The following is a 16,118-nucleotide window of genomic DNA, read 5'->3' as shown; positions in this document are numbered from 1 at the left end:
ACCCCGTTGCTGGCTCATCCGGATGTGAGTACGTCATTGCCGGCGGCCGTATGAAAATGCATCTGCTAAACGCTATCGCGGTCATCCATTAAGGCCGACTTTTATACGGAACGTGCGCGCTGCGGGGTACCTTCGGCTTTGCTAATTAAAGTAGCCGCATCGTCGGGTGCTAATGAGCAGACGCAGCCATAAGTTAACTCAGCAATTACCGTTGCTTTATTGCATTCAACGTCAACGTTATCAATAAATGTAGATCTGTGTACGCGCGAGAATCGAAAAGTGCACGCGCGATCGACGGCTCGATGGCTGCGGCGAAACATGACGCGCACGTGGCACAATTGTACTTTTTAATCCCGCGCTGATAACGTGCGATAGAATGATCGACCCCAATGAAATCCGCGATGTGAAACCTCGGATAAGAGCTTTGAATAACGCTGTCACATGTGTTCCACGAGTAAAATCGCGTTTCTTGAGATTTCTCTAATGTCGTATTTGACCGCAATACCATTTCTCGTATGACACATATCTTTAGCTGCATATTCTTCAATCATATTCTAGAACTGTAATAAATATTTTCCCTTTAAAAAAATTTGCACATTTAACTTTTGGCGTTTTATAAAATATTTGCAAAAAAGAAATTTAATAAAAAATAGTAGTTTAGGATATATAATAGTGATATAGGAAGCCTTCTTCTAGAACAACTAATTTCTCAAAGACCCTGTGACACACAACGACAGCATAAACTAAGAAGCAAATCGTAAACTTAAAAGTCACCCTGGAAATGCCGTGAAAACTGCCCGGCGCGCAAGATGGTGGGTTCACACATGTTCATTAATAGCATACGTCGGTTCCCGTCGATGGTGTTCTGGGGGCTTTTGCGCGAGAGAGCCGTCCCTCCGGTCGCAGAAAAGTTGTCGGCAAGTAAAAGCACGAACATCGTCGCCTCGCCCGCAATTCCGAGTAACTTCGCTTGCCGCTGCGCTTCTCTGCCTCTGGCTCTCTCGCAGAAAATGTATCTATCCGTAAACTTGCCTCGGGACGTACAGTCCAGGCCGTATCGTCGCGTGTATGTGGCGCGGCTATGTACTGTCGGCGCGGCGAGATGGGACCGGCGGCGGTTGTCGAGATTCGGTACAAAAAAGTTCGGCAAACGAGGAAATCTCGACACTACGGCGGGAACTTCCTATAACGATACTCGGCAGTATCATCGCGGGCTTAAACGCGGTTATTACAAGTCTCGCGCGCGACACTCCAATCGTTCAGGATGTACGCTTGATCGTTTTTAATGAAAGTTGCAAATTGAAATCTACACCTCTTTAATAGACGCTAACATCATTTACACCATTTCCGTAACTTTCATACAAAACTGACTTTTCTTTTTTCCTAATATTTAAAACCCTTCCAACATTCAGATTAAAAATTGGTCTATTTGATTTGATTGGCGTGCCTTGTAGCGACTCGTTGTAGCGAAGATGTCGAATTTCTCGATAGTCGAATAAGACCAGCCGGCCGACACGAAATTACGATGAAAGGAAAAGGATAGCCGTAACTCATTCCTGCCTCGGAGAACGTTTTTAGGTCGCGTAGTAAGGCGGGGGGAGGGAGGGGGTGTCTGGCGCATCGATCCGATACATCACGGGGGCATTTACATCCCCCTACTCGCCCCCGTCTTTCGCTGCCTCCCGCTGTCTCTCTCTTTCTTTCTTTCCCTTAGACGTCCGTCTCGAGCCCACCAGCCGCACCACCGCCGCCGGGGTGGTTTCTCCCGTGCGACCGCTTATGCCGCCACTTTCCTGGGGGCGCTTGCGCAAGCTCCTTTTCCCTTCCCTTCCCTGCCATCACCCCGTCTTTGCAACTACCAGGACCCCCTCGCTACCCCCTCTTCTAGTCGTATCGCTCGAAGATGCAACGGCCATTGTCTACGCGTCAAATCTTTCTCACTCCCAGCGCAACGACACTCCACCCGACGTCGTAGCTAGGAGCGGGTCGTTTACACGATTTTTGGAACTTCCGATCGTGCGATCGAGAGCTTCTACGATGGCGATGTGTTCGAGAAGACTGCTGCGTTCGTCGGGCGCAAGAGAAGACGGCGATCGAGGGAGATTTGCCCGCTTGCGAGTTAAGACTCCCTTTCGAAGTGTTCGCATTTATTCGAACGAGGGATTTCCGAGATGTTTCATTTCGCGTTATCTAAGAGATATCGAAAAGTTGCTTCTTCGTTTTATTGCTGCCATTACGTGTTTAAATATTGTTGTAGTATTCAATTACGATAAAACTTAATGCCCATATTTTAATATTGCTTCAAAAAAATATGCAATTTCATATTTTCATTATTTATCTATATAATATAGTCGAATAAATTAAAACTGCATTCCCTTTCTTTTTTTGCTACTTTTCCGCAACGTGTAATATTCGTGTAAAATTATACGATGTTTCTGAAATATTAATTACAACTACTGCAATTTCCATTTAATATTGCCACTCTTATTACCTTTGTTATTACTGTTGCCGCAATTGTTAGTCTATTAGGATTGTTACCTATTACTGTTACTAATCTACTTTTATTACTACACATGACCTCATAGACAAAGCATCGTAAACTTCATTATAGATAGCGTTTGTCGGCGTTTTATTTCTGCACCGCACAATTTTCATTCGCTTCTACGGCACACGGGAAATCGCGGCATTATAATAAATAAATGTATAATAACGACACGCGCCACATATCGTGCGGAAAGCGGCGATTCGCCAGATTTTTACGGACGTGCGCATGACTCGCGGCTCATCAACCGACCACGCACCATGCGTGCTGAGACATCAAACAGACCGGGAGTATTTCATTCTGATTGTTTGCGCGCCGCGCAATTACGAGATAATACCGTGCGTGCATTTTTAGCGAGGAACGTATCGCGCGAAAATTATAACGGATATGGGAGGTTTCCCTGCGACGTCGGTCACAATTAAAAATTCCGATTTCCTTAAATGTTTTCTGATGCAATTTTTACATTTTATCGTAACTCGTATATGCATGTAACATATAAAACCGGCAAACTTTGAGGTGACTACGAGAACAAGCCACACAATTTCCAAGCTATAATTTAAATTATATTATTTATATACTTTTCTTCTGCCTAAGAGAAAAACTATAACCATATAAATACACGCAAACATACGCATACATTTTTTCGCAAATAAAAAAATTTATAGACCGTTGATAACGTTCCATCTCAGGGATGGTTTAGCATTTTGGTGGTAAATTATTGGAACTCGATTCAATGACCACGCCCAAGACGATTCCTTAAGCGAGCTGATATCAGGAAGCACGAGGACGCTCGGGTACACGGACTGAGGAAGATGACGAAGAGAGTCAGGGGTTAGAAAGAAGAGGAGACGGGGGATGGCTCTTTGTCTCGGGGGTTCGGATTCTGGAGATAGAGGCTAATTCCTGGCAGCTACCCTTCGAAGAATGTCGATCTCTACCCAACACAAGATCTCCTCTCGTCCACCTTTTCGTCCTTTCGTCCTTTTCCTTCGCCTTGCTGGGTACTTTGATGTTCCTAATTTGATTGAAGGAATCCGTCGTACAGATACTAACTTCGTCTTTATTGATTGCTGTTTTGTTCAACGTCCGTCGAAGGGTAACCGACAGACATGCTGCAAGATGCAAGCGGTATCTAATCTAAAATCTCCGACATAACGTTTAAATTCCACTGGTCCTCGCCCCATGGTCCATCTCGTAGGTAAAGCTGATAATTCTCTTTGTTGTCCGTCAAAGAAAAACTAATCAATCCGCGCAATCCAATTATAACGCAATTAACTTTTGCAATTCGGTAATAAACGATGTAAAGAAAGATCTTATTAGGTTGATAATAAGACTAATAGTGACTAATTACTTGTTATATGTCTACAAGATCAACAATATTTCCCTCGTTATCGACACTCTTCCAGCATTTCCCCAATTTTTCTCAGCATCAGCCTTATAAGTTCTTGATGCTTGAGACAACTTATGCTAGCGACAGTTATTACATCGTAACTATCAAGAGAATCGTCGAAAATTCGTTTTGATTATATCGAGGTCGCTGCTGGCATCCAGCGATCGGGCTTCTAATCTGATTCGAACCGTTTATACGGAACCAAATGTCGATATCCACTCCGGCGTAGACTTCAACTTCCTTTTTTCCTCCCCCGGATTCGTCCCGCCTCGCGCCACCGCCCGTAAGGAAAAAAGGAACGCTATCAGGAAACCCGATAAAGGGGGTCCGCGAATTTTCTGCAAAACCGGAGAGATCTCGGACCGGAGCTGCGCGCCGTATCTTATCGTGAAGCAGACGTCCGCGGCAGAGAATCCCCGGACTCGGGCATCCCGTATATAGGTACGTACCTGTATTATATCTGCGTCGTTCACATATCTGGATAGGAACGCATCATATTCCCCCGTACCTTTCTACCTACCCACTACCTCTCTCTGTATCGATACGTATACGGGTGGAATATCGCGCACGTGTATCTATATTATATCTCGCGAAATATCGAATGGGCGTCGTATCTTCTCGTCGTCTCGAACGGAGACGCTGTGCTGTAGGATGTCCTATAGCACGTCTAGAATGCGCGCCGGATTACCGTTCGCGACAGTATCATTTATACGAAATTCCGATTGTTCCGATTTTGTACGACGACTCGCAGCTGGCGATATAAAATAACAACTGTGTATAAAAATGCAAAAATATCGTCTTTTAATCTTGACAATGAATAAGAAACAGTAATTAAATGTAAGCAAGACTCTACATATAAAATAATACATTTTATATTCTTAAATACCAAAAGATATAATTCACCAAATATACAAACAACATAATATGCAGTTACGTATAAAAGTTTACTTATATTTAATATAAATAAAAATGTATAATTTTATAGTTTATTTTAACATGTGCACAATTTTTTATTAGCTTAGTAATTATTACAAGATCAGAACTGTATGTCAACGAATATGATTTTCACAATCGAATAATTTGTGCTATTTATTCATATTGCGTTATATATAAAATCAGAATATACTCTCAGCTCTACATATAACACGCTTTTAAAATATTGGATGGACATGGCTCATTTTTCGTTCTGTTCTTCCTGTTGTGCAACGGACGGCCCCTGTATCTCTTTCATAATAGGTCTACATCTGTATTTGTGCGCGAAATGCACACCTACATACATATTGGCAAAGTACCCATTACCAGTATTCGAGCGGTATTAATCTGCTCGGGCTAATTGCATGTCGATTACAGTGATCGTAACGAGTGCCGATAAATACTGGAATCAAAGTGAAAAATTTCCGCTTGAAACGTTTTAGGCCATGCGTGCGATGCTGAGTGCTCGATGAAAACTGTTTTGATCGATATAAAATATCGTTGGGCCATTTTGGAGATGTTCTACTTTATGACGCACGAGTTTCCTCGTCAATTTGCCAAATAAATTACTGGAATTATATAGGAATTATTAGTCTTCTTCATATAAATGTACTCTTTTAATGTGTTATTATTGTTATACTCGTGTGATTTAAAAAATATGAAACAAATATTTACTTCATTGCCTATTTTCAATATTATGCATTTACGCTATATATTTATAAATTGTTTCGAAATCAATATTACGAATACGTCGACGTTTCGTTTTTCTCATTTAAATAAATTTAAATTAGTTAATTAATTTAATGTATAAAATAATAACTGTTTAAAACAAAAATATGTAACGTTGATAAGCTTCACGCTATATTTTTGTATTAATGCTACTAATTAATATTTCATATTAATTTTGAATATAGTGATACAAAAAATTGTCTATTACGATTACAAGATAAAAAAAGATTGAATAATCGATTTCTTTTGCCTTTCATCGCTCAAATTTTGCAAAAAAGGGCCGCAGGCACGTCGAGCATCAGTTGTCTCGGGGAACGAGAATGGTTGAGGATGGAGGACAATAGCATTACTAATGATTTTACTTTGAGCGACCCTCAGGGAAGTCATATCGATACGATAGGATACCGCGATACGCGGGTAGAAACGCTGGATAAACCAGAAACCGCCAAGCCCTCCCGCTTCCGTTTTTACTGACGGCGAAAAACGAAAGAAAGAAAGAGAGGAAGAGGGAGGGGGAGAGAGAAAGAGAACGCGACACGAGTTCAGGGGTTACAGCTTATACTTGATCGACCCCGCCAACTATCGATAATTTCGTTTATTTCGAAATGGAAAAGAGCGAAAAGTTTCGATGATGACACAACTTATAGTTTAATTTTTGAAATATGGATGTATGTTCGATTAATTTTGTAACATAATTTTACTTCTATTTTTATATTTTACACTTTCTTAATTTCAGTAACTATTCTTCTAAAGCTCAAAGAGATTGATAAATGACTCAATAAAATGTGCAAGCTCAATTTTTAATTCTCTTTTAGAAAGACATTTCAGATTTAGAGAATGTATCTGCGCTACAGAAAAAAATATAAAGTACTTTATTTTGTGTTGGCGTTAACTTCACATGCAAAGTATTAAAAATTAACAACTTTTATTTTTATTTAACGTTTGAAACAATAAATCTTCTTTATAGCATAAAATCCAAAAGACAAAAGAAAAATTCAAAGATTTCACGAGCCGAGCAAAAATTTCGTGAAGAAAAAAGAGATGGTATATTCGGCAACATCGTTTCAGGGGCTGTTACACTTCCACAAAGCTGCACGAGGCGCCCTCTCGGTACAGCTAAATGTTTATGTTCCTTCTACCATTCTACCCCTTGTCACAGCACACACTTCGAAACTCACTCACTCCGCCATTCCTACGCCGGTAAATCCCTCGCGGCATTCACTCAATCATACGCTATTTGTGTCGCGGCGACCATGTAGCACACAGTCGGCGCAAGAAAAAGGTGTCCATCGAGCAAGAAAACTCATCCTGCGTGGTCTTGGCGTCATTCAAGTTCTCGGGCCCACATCTCTTTCTCATCTTCGTCCATAATCGCAGTTTTACACCACCACGGCCACAAATCGATCACATACTTATTTTGCTGGAAGTATTTATTGACTCTACGTTGCATTGTTAGGACATGCATCCTGATGTATATCGAAATGTAATATAAACAGATCTCAGAGTTCTTTTCGTATTCGCAAGCGCTTATGAATACCGAATGCCATGCGAATTAGAATACTCTGCAATTACAGCATCATATATGGACGCGTAAGATCGCGAAGATATTCTCGCTGGTATAATTTGATTCCCTGATTAACAATCATCATCTTGGATGCCTACTTATTACATGCGGGATGGCAATTTCCTGCACCATAAAAAATATTATTTATTTTTGCGGTAATCCGACGCGCCGGCGCGTAAGAAGCGGAACGCATTTTACTGGCTTCAATCTCGTCGAGTCACTACCGTTAAGTACAATTAATTATTTTAAACTTTCCACTTCACGAACATCGTTCAGAAGAATCCATTATCTGCTTTCCACAATCTGCGTGAATCTTGCATGTCATTTGCATTTCGTAAGTTTTTTTTCTGAACACCCCCAGCCGCCCTATGCGTGGGCAAAATTGCAATTATAATTGATTTTATAACGCGCAATGCATAACGCACCGATGTTAAATATGCGCGATACACCATACATATATAGCTATTCGCTAGAAGATCACAAAGTGTAATAATAATCTTAATAGTTTTCAATATATTTTTATGTAATATGTAGAATAGATTTTTAAGAAATGTTATTGTACAATTTCTTTGTACTTTTCCTTTTTATTCCAATAAAAATTAATAATTAAGATTTTTAATTGACCGCATAAAGAACGAAAATAAGATAAAATATAATGTAAGATTGTGTACGCCATGCATTAAACGCAAGACGTTTATCGTTAGCCCAACTATGCTTTCTCCTCTTCTCCGAGCATCTTCCAAGAACTCCCTGCAACGAACAATGTCTCTGTTTTCCGCTTCACCCCCGCCGTGGAAACCATTTTTATTCGCCGCAGTATGCGCTTCATAATCTTTGTCGACTCCTCGAATGTCAGACTTCTTCTTGCTCTGCCCGCACATCCTCTTTCCCTCTCTGCCCATTCCCACAACCCTCCTAGCCGAATGTTGCGTTTTCTTGTGAGAGTTTCTCCTTAGGATAGAGATCGCCTTTGTGCTTCCATCGACTCGGGCTGACAGGTGGAAATGGACGATTAAACGATCGACAAACCCGCCAAGAATTGTCTGGAAGCGTTGGTCAGTACTACCGCAAAAAGCAGTCGCATTCAAAACGAGATGTTTTTTGTAACTCGTCATTTTGTCTGGGAAGTTAAAGGAATGGTGCAAGAGAAAAGGAACAAAAGGAAGCAGGAGAGCTTATTTGAACTAAAACAGATGTTTTCTTTTTACTACGGCAAACACATGTAAAATTTTCTTAAAATTTTTTTTATCAAATAAGCTCTCCCGTTCCGTCATCGAGATATGTTATTTATCTTTTAAAAAATACACTTTTGCTAGATTTTAATATTAAATAGAGAAAATGCAATAACCGAAAAAAATAATTCCAGCTTTATTCACGATGAATTTCTTTCATGATGTCTTTTACGCAATTACGCATTCCCATACACATCGTTCCCATTATATCTCTTGCCATATTCTGGTTATGTATCCTTTTTATTCTAGAAAGCTCGTGTGGTATCCTGAAATACACACGCACCTAGACAGGGAGGGAAAGCGAGCGAGAGGGCGATGAAAAGAAAAGAGAGCAAGGAGATTTAGGCTAAGAGAGGAGGACGATTATTTATGAGACAGTTGGATGGTGGCGCGTCCGTGCCATGCATAGACAGTGCCTCATTCCGATCGGTAAACGAATGGCTCATTTTCCGTCCGCAAATGTACGGAAATGCCACTCGAGAACGGCATTTCTTAATATTCGCTGGTATCGGGAGATAACCGGGATAAGCCACGTTCCCATAGAAACGCAATGTCGCCATGCTCCCAGGAACTGACCTGTGGCTATGCAAGCGGTCACGCTTTACTGGCATGTGACATGCCGCTAATTTGCTTTTTTTTTAACTCGACTATCTTTGAACTGCGCCAATTAATATTATTTAAGAAAAGTGTCTTAAGATATAAAAAAATATCTCCTCTTTTAAAAATACGAAACAGTATGAATTATTTCTACTCTTAATATACATTTTTATATGCACATAATCGGCAATCGTAAAACATAAAAATAACATAAATTCTAATAAGGATAAATTATAAATTAATACGTAAATATTTTTCACGTTATCACGTTAAATCATATTTCAGAGCCAAATTTTTCTGATCAACCACAACGACGTTAAAAGCGTGAAAGTCGTCGGAATGGAGGAGGCCGGGTTCTTCCTCCGACAGAATCGCGAAAAAAGAGGAAAAAGAGAGCAGGATGGTGGCAGAACGGATGCAGCTTTTCAGAAGAGCTTTTACGAGTCGCATATGTGACCGCCATCTCCTTTATCCCTCGCTTTATATTCCTGGCACCGTGTTACATCCCTTCTACCCTCCGGCCACCAACTTTCTTCGTACAACCATCACCTCCACCTCCACGAACTGACCGCTCACAGAAGCAAGGGGTGTCGGTAGGAACACCGACACACCGCCTCCAACCCTGGTCGACCCTTGAAAGCTTCGTGAGGAATTCTTTTTTCATATTCACTAGGGAGTGATAGTCCGACATAACCTAACAAATTTCCAACCCTCGAATCTACGAGAGATACACCCTCCGTCTCGTTCGAACGCGCATTTAAATCCTCGAAGATCCTCGCCTTTTGCTCGAGAGTGAGAACCGATCCTCTCTCACGCTGCTTCCCGCCATCCGTCCAGTCTCCTTCCGCCCCCATTCGCCATTCCACCCCCGACTACTCCACGAAAAGCATGGTCGACCGCCACGACCGCCCAGGGACCGATTCTTTCCACGCACAATTTACAGTTTCACATTTTATTCCCATCGCGCGTTCGACAGCGGGGGGTTGAGGCGCAGGGGGCGACTCTACCCGGATAAACTCGTTTCTCCCTCCCGGTCGCCAATCATCTTTCCTGCCGGGTCTCTGCGGTTTCTGGAGGACGGGGGTCCACCCGGAAATCCGCGGAATTGTTATTTATGATATCGAAATTATTCGGGGACAATTGTATCTCTTCGTTGGTCCCCAAGATCACGAATAATGCACGAGTCGAAAAACTGCCCAACTGCTATTGCTATAAGTAATTAAATGTACAGTTAAATTATCATTTCCTAAGTAGCACCCATTTTTTAATTTTACACTTTAATTAAGATATTACAATTAATCATTAAAATTAATCATTGAAATACGTATGTTCTATTCGATTGAAAATTGATATATGTATTAACTTGTTTTTATATCAACAAGTAATTACTTAATAGCCATTTTATTATGCCTACATGAGGGCTCAATTAAGCATAACGAAATACTTTTCCGTAATTGAATAATCAGCGGGTAGTCAAATATTAATCAAACTAAGATAATTATCGCAGATAGATCATTTATCACGGCAAACTGAACGAATGCTGCGTAATTATTCACGCAGTCATTTGAATAATTGCTAGACAAATTAATGGAAGATAAAAAACTAACGCATACTAAATGTGTCCGGTTAGAAGTGTCTGCGCGAGAATTAATTAAATCAAAGATAAACTCGTAATATATTCACTGAAAACGTGTTTCATTAATTTTTAGAAAGCTAGATTCATTTATCTTCTTAAAATGTTAACATATAATTTACCTATAACTTATCTGCTATAGCTTTAGTAAATATATAGTTTAATGAATGCAATAATTATTTTTAATCCCATTATACTCTAATAATAAATTTAAAGAGACAAAAATCTTTTAAATAGATAGGTTTTTTAAAAATATTTATATATTTAAATATATAATAAATGAAAATGCGAGAATAAAATAATATTATATGATATTCATGTGATATTTATCGAAAATATATCGATACTTGAAAAATCATTAGCAATAGATTGTTTCATGCTATTTTTGTAGGATATAATTATGAGTTATCTCATGGATTAACGCAGCATTTGATTTGATCCGCAGCACGTGCAAACTGTGAGAAAATGACGCGACTGGTCGGCGAGACGATAAATTATAGAGAACGAAACGATGGCTGAATCACCGTGCGCTGCGAGACGACATTAAAATGCCACGTCGCAAAAATCGAACAAAGTGGGAGGCACCGTGGTGCATTTTGCGTCACGGTCACGCAAATCTGCCGTCGATTGGCACGAGTTACGGCGTCGCGAAACGGTTGGCCGCGGACACGTTCGGAAGTCAATGACGGATCGGCATAGGAAAGAAACGGAGCCATTAACTGGCCAGCGAACAGAAGAAACGACCTCGCGATCGCGCCGTGACGAGAATCCGTCATCGATGTTGATCAACGCTGCAGTTCACGGGTTTAATGTGATCGACGAAGATATTTGAATCCCGAAAATTCTTTCGTAAGTACTGCTGTTATACATATATCAATTTATATCTGGCTGAAAATTTGACCCAAACTCCAAATAGGCTCAAACTTGCTTTCGATGCAAATACACATGTAGCGCGAAACTTTTTGATCGTTTCAATTATATATCCGTCAGTATTTGCAAATAATTACAATTTTACGATATAACATGCGGAAACACGCAACACGAACGTGGCTAGACGCATTGAAATCATGTTTTAAAAGGACTATCTCAAGATCATTTGAGTATCTTAAACGGAAATATATATCGTGTTGTACCGCAATATAGTCGAAGGTTGGTAGAAATAAAATATCTATCATGCGCGTCGGTATCATAATTAAATTCAACATATACATATACTAGGAAGCGAAGAAGCGATTTTCCTTCGAGAGTGATACGCTTCTATGCCTCCATAAATAACTGAATACATTATCAGTCCAAACAATACGAAAGTACATTAAAGTTTTAGTCTATAATTCTCTTTCTTTCAACACAGCAGATTTAGCAAAGAAATATTTCTCAAGTATATAAATTACAAAAAGATATTATCTCGAATATATATTCTTTATTTTCATAATTTAATTTTGAAATATAAATTATTATTTATAACGTAACTTAATAACGTCCTTCCATTTAACAAAAGCAATACATGGATATTCAAATATTCGACGTAGTCGCACACTTCACAGTTCGGCTCAAGTGCAAGCGCGTAATGTGCAACTGTTAATATCAAGACAAAGTTACTCGTTTAATGAACCTTGCGATTAGTGAAGGAATAGAAACAGGTTTGACATAAGCGCATGCTCAATAGCGACTAACGAGCTATTGCTCTTTTTCTCTCGGAATCGGGGAAACGCATGCTCGAGGGAACGTTGCACGCGTTCGGATCTCGTTAATACAGGAGCAATTTATGCCTGGTGCATGCTCCCACTTGATTGATTATATTTATGATTTCCACGTATTACGCCCGATTCGCAATGCTGCCAACGCACGGGGTGCTGCATCGGCTCGGCGCAGCGCGAGTGATGCGCTCGGGCCAAGCGCGAACGATAAGTTAATTCGCGCCGGTGTAAGTGGTCTGCGATTAATCGGAACATATCGTATCCTTGTAAATTAGATGGAACGATGAGCTCAGCGGGAATACAGCAACGTAGTCGCGTAAAACGCAACTCGCCGACTCCGCTGGATTGCATTTTATGGTAGTGCGGACATAAAATATCATGCGCGATAATTATTAAAATATCATCGTTATACTTATGGCTGTATAATATTTATTTAATTGTCTTTTCTTTAATTATTATTGTCCAAACTTTCGATAAAAAAAGAGACATTTTATACAAAAAAGATATGTTATAAAAAAAGAGACACATGTTATATTATCTTTATAACGCATAATTTTTACATCTAAACAGTATATTCTGTGAAAATGTGTTACCTAATAATTGTGTTACCTAATAAATAATAAATTTTACAATTTTCGTCTTTTAAAGACGTTTAGAAATACAACGCTGACCGTAAGCTTTAGAGACTTTCTTAACGATTTTTCCCGAGTTACTCGCTGTCTACATCCGATACTCCTGCAAACAATATTACATTAGCGACCTGGCCAAACACCTACTGACGTTTCGGCGATGATGACGAGCTGACATGCGTTCCGGTTCTTGCTACTATCCGCCCTAGCATTTTCGCCGTCGTTTATCCATATTATATCCTGACCGGTGTACTTTTCCCTGACGCTGTTGGTTGATTAGCGTCCAAAGGAAATTGTCTTGTGGTTTGTCGATAATCGAAGTCGACGCGACACATCATGTTTCGCCCACGACATCGCAAATAAGTCAAATAGCTGATAATAGTAAGGGATATAGAGATAATAACTTAATCTAGACGAAGGTTATATTATGTTAAAAAATTGTCGATCGCCAATACAAACGACTTTCTCGAAATATGACCAAAATTGATTGCATAACGCGAGCGATTATTATATACCTTTCATATATATTTCAGAACGGTCCTGTTGATGACTCACGACATTATCTCCGGCGACATTTATCAGAGAATGGACCTACAAACCGAATTAATTTTCTCAGACACGGAGCGGCTCGATTACGAGACCGCGTGGGCGAAATTAGGTGTTCTCCATTAGAGCGGGTCCGACCCGTTTACATTCACTGACCGGTAAGTAGCGATAAATATTTGTTGGGCGACTACTGAACGCAATTATTAGGTAACACATGGCCCGTGACGTGCCTCTGTCGCCTCGCTTAATTGTCCACTAGCACGTTATACGGCCATCACGGAAAGTTTGTTTCCTGCATTATTGATTCATTGACATTATCCGATCGGCCATGTTGTATCCGATTACTTTTGTCAATCGAAGGAATATCGAACGAAGTGCATTTTTATACAATTCTAAATATTCCGCGATCAATTCAATCATTCCAAGAAATAAAAGAAAGTGCCATTTCTCGATCAAAGCGGATCTTGGTGCTTAATAGTATTTTTTTATATTAAACATACTTTTCAGTTCTATAAACTGCATGCTGATATGATTGTCGGATTTAAAATGCAATCATATTGCATAAACTAAAGCTAGAAATAATATCTTCAATTAATTTGATCGTCATATTCATACCACAGCATACTCAATGAAATCGGAATATAATGAGGAAACCAAGTCATATTATGATGGTAATCTATCTTTGTTTAATATTTATATCGCGTGGCATTTATAATTGGATAATTAAATAACGTTTTCTTTCTCATTGCAGGAAATATGGTTGCTTTTCAATTCATATGATGCAGCTTCTCGTGTCATCGTTACACTTCCGCAAGGAGTCGTACACAACAAGGATCGCCGGGTAGCCGCGGCGGTCGGCGGCCGTCATTGATCTCCTGTTAGAATCGGATCACTACGATGTAACAAGATAAATAGTCAGCAGGACACCGTCGGTGGTCGAGGGTGCGGATCGCGGAGTCATGCTGACTATGTATCTGATCAAGAGAAACCGAGTACACGCACGCTTGTCCGATCTGGGCGTACTTAACGTGTACACCGTGAAGGTTCTCTGGTCGCGAGCCGATGGAACACTTTCGATGGGCTTCGTTTATACGAGATGAAATCGTCGATCCTTAGCTTCTGCACACGAGCGAAGAGTTAAATATTACTGGTAATTCTATCTTCTGGCATAAGCATTATTGTTTCGCGTTTAGACAAAATAACGTGCAAACCATAATCGATTTACGCTAGGCGGTGAGAAAAGCGATAGGCAATTGATTAAGAATCACCGAAGCAAGAAACTATGTCGGATTGCGCATCATCTAACCGCAAATCTCACGATCTAATGACAAATTCTCGCTTTAACGTTTCTCATGGCGCGCTAACCGGCGGGAAACCCACGAGCCCGCTGTTCCGAACAGCGCGAGCCCGATCGGCTTTTTATCCGGTGCTGGTTTTTGCACGATCATCGGGACTTTCGTCACGGCAACACCCGGGCACGTGACGCCGTAAACACGGTGTTACAGGTGTTCGCGCCCATCCAGAGCCTCGACTATGATGACATCCTTTCGAATCGATTGGTCAGACTTTCCCTCTCCGGGATTTTTGTCGCAACGTCTCTGCCACCCGCGAAATGGTAACGTTTCCTGGAAAACGTCAACCGATCGCACGAGGGACTATTGGACCAACTGGCCGGTTCGTTCTACTTCAAACCGCCGTTGCTCGCTTCTTCGTCACTCGCCAACGTTTCACGTTTTTGTTAATGGTATCCTGCGGCCGGCCCAAAGACGTCCAATAACTTCGTTAAGTGTTTTTACCCAGAATGCAGAATCGGAGGTCTCCGGAAGTGGTCTAATACAGAACATTTGAGCAGGTTTATTTTTTCGCAAGCTCTCCGGAAAGCACCGGTTGTTGGCGCTGTCGCGGCTGTAGTGCCGCTTTAATTGCCTAAAATGTTTCTTTATATTTCTTCCGTTAAATTACGATGAGGAATAATGCGTTCAAGTTCGAGAAACATTGAAGCGTGATAAATATGCACTTAAATATAGTGGGAATGTATAACTCGTCAGAAAGTAGATAAAAGAAGAGAACGATTGATTCAGATAAAAACGATTGCGATTATGGGAGCTACCATTTGACTCATTGCAAACGCGGCCACGATTACAAGTGGTCTAAATAACAAAAAATATCTAGTAAAACAAGCGAAGTGTGATCGGTTAGGTTACGTGTGAGAGGGCGGGCATAAACGATGAAAGGGGGGTGGCCCAGGGATATTGGCCAGAGGAGCTCGTCTGCTCGGTGAACCGTGGATTAAGATAAACCCTTCATCGGTTTCTTGTCGAACGATTCCTCTTGTCCTTTTGTTGGCGCAACCCGCAGATAGCGTCGGCTTAAAGTACTTTCCGTCCCCGCGCGGAAATTATTTAACGTTGGTATATCTGTCCGGCTGCGCGACGGCGCGCGCGAAAGATCTTCGAGACGCGATAGAAAGTAATAGAAAGCGTGGAAGAGGAACAGACGCGAGAGGAGTAAGTTTTAAGATTTGCATTACCGCGCGGGGAGTAAAAATAGCCCACGCGTGAAAGCAATCGGCACGGAAAAGCGGAAA

General features: G+C 40.7%; 1 protein-coding gene and 1 pseudogene across 3 annotated transcripts in view; both read left to right on the top strand.

Annotated features, from left to right (window-relative positions):
- The window catches only part of LOC105834932 (gastrula zinc finger protein XlCGF7.1), a 63,354-nt gene that overhangs the window by 32,759 nt on the left and 14,477 nt on the right, over nucleotides 1-16,118 (top strand). For 2 of the 3 annotated variants that reach the window (XM_036291467.1, XM_028190251.2), the window contains exons 4-7: nucleotides 11,105-11,508; nucleotides 13,519-13,689; nucleotides 14,152-14,202; nucleotides 14,283-14,681. The gene's annotated coding sequence lies outside the window, so the exon portion shown is untranslated. The remainder of the gene's footprint in view (nucleotides 1-11,104; nucleotides 11,509-13,518; nucleotides 13,690-14,151; nucleotides 14,203-14,282; nucleotides 14,682-16,118) is intronic. The other variant, XM_012677790.3, reaches the window with a different exon arrangement.
- On the top strand, nucleotides 7,807-10,823 carry LOC105834925 (annotated as a pseudogene).

The sequence above is a fragment of the Monomorium pharaonis genome, chromosome 8, assembly GCF_013373865.1.
Source record: "Monomorium pharaonis isolate MP-MQ-018 chromosome 8, ASM1337386v2, whole genome shotgun sequence".
NCBI classification, from domain to species: Eukaryota; Metazoa; Arthropoda; class Insecta; order Hymenoptera; family Formicidae; genus Monomorium; species Monomorium pharaonis.
Note: the sequence above shows the minus strand (reverse complement) of the source record. Positions and strands in the feature narration are given on the sequence as shown.